Source organism: Budorcas taxicolor, chromosome 22, assembly GCF_023091745.1.
Source record: "Budorcas taxicolor isolate Tak-1 chromosome 22, Takin1.1, whole genome shotgun sequence".
NCBI classification, from domain to species: domain Eukaryota; kingdom Metazoa; phylum Chordata; class Mammalia; order Artiodactyla; family Bovidae; genus Budorcas; species Budorcas taxicolor.
In genome coordinates this window covers 18,378,894-18,380,477 of record NC_068931.1, presented here as the reverse complement: position 1 = coordinate 18,380,477, position 1,584 = coordinate 18,378,894, and the positions used below count along the sequence as shown (strand labels likewise).

The following is a 1,584-nucleotide window of genomic DNA, read 5'->3' as shown; positions in this document are numbered from 1 at the left end:
TCAGCCTTTCAGATTAGTTAGAAAGTGAAATAAAAACTAGGTGTGACTGTCTTCAAGTGACCAAGGTAAATCAAAAAGTAGGAGGTGCCTAAGTGTTATTCCCACAGCCATAGTGGGAGACTGGGTTGCCACAGAAGTCACTAGCTGCTGAAGCCTTTGTCTGGAACTTTCAGGAAAACTCTGATTCTGATGTGGAAATTGTTCAAAGACTGAATAAGTTCTTTGAGAAAGCTCTGGGGGTAGTTAGGGGAACTATGATAATATGCTTTCAAGGAACTCATGCACAATCCAAGAAAATAGCAAGGCCAGTGCCAAAAGAAGCAGACAGACTTTGTTAAAAGAGGAAACTAGTAGTAAAGGTGGTAATTATAGTAACAAAATGATTTAATGTATAATGGAATAATATCAATCAAACATGGAGATAAGTAAAAAGTGGGGGGCTTTGGAGTTAGGGTATTATTATGTTTTCCTGCATCATTTTCCATGTGACTTGATGCATATGACAATAAGGATCCTCAAGAAACTATTGAAAGGAAAAGGTATCTATTGAAGGTATCCATTGACAGGAAAAGTAGACACTATTCAATGTCAGAAGTTCTGGGCTACAGTTTTGATCATTAAGTATCACTCTGGTTGGAGGCACTTTTATGAGTAGAATAATAAGTATATATAAACAAACAAACAAACAAAAAAGTATAGTGAAGAATGTATTAAACTTACTCTCCCTTGTTTCTCCTCTTCCCTCTCCAATTAGCTAGACCTTGTTCTTCTTACTTTCTAAACTTTTGCATCTTGTAGAAGTTACATGCATGACTCTAAGCAACCTACTGATATGCCTTTCTTTTTTCTGACTTATGAAATTTAAGCATTATTTTTCCTATCTATCGAAAATGAAGATTTAGCTCATCTATATGACCCCAACTTCCACTTCTCCACTTACCTTTTAGCTAATTTTTCAGTTTTTCAATTGACTAAATCTTTAATGTTGTTTCAGGACTTCCCTGGTGGCTCAGATGGTAAAGCAGCTGCCTGAAATATGGAGACCCAGGTTCGATCCCTGGGTTGGGAAGATCTCCTGGAGAAGGAAATGGCAACACACTCCAGTATTCCTGCCTGGAGAATCCCAGGGACAGAGGAGCCTGGTAGGTTATCGTCTATGGGGTCGCAAAGAGTCGGACACGACTGAGCGACTTCACTTCACTTCACTTCACTTCACTTCACTTCACTTAATGTTGTTTTAGCAGTATATACAATAAAATTGGAATGTTACAGAAATTGGCATGGCTCAAGGATGACATGCGACTTTGTGAAACATCCATATTTTTATGGAATATTATTCAGCCTTAACAATAATGAAATTCTATTACAAGCTACAGGATGAAAAAATTTTGAAAATATAGTGCTGAGTGAAATAAGCCACACAAGGAAGGACATATGTTGTATGATTCTATTTATATGAGCTACTTAGAGTAGTCAACCACCTAGCTAGGGGTTACCAGGGGCTGGGAGAGGGGGCTGTAAGGAACTGTTGGTTAATGGGTAGAGAGCTTTAGTTTGGGAAGCTAAAAAAGTTCTGGAGATGAC

At 38.1% G+C, this 1,584-nt stretch overlaps 1 pseudogene; it reads left to right on the top strand.

The window, feature by feature from the left end:
* Positions 1-1,229: 1,229 nt before the first annotated feature.
* Positions 1,230-1,326, top strand: LOC128067601 (uncharacterized; annotated as a pseudogene).
* The last annotated feature ends 258 nt before the right edge of the window (positions 1,327-1,584 follow it).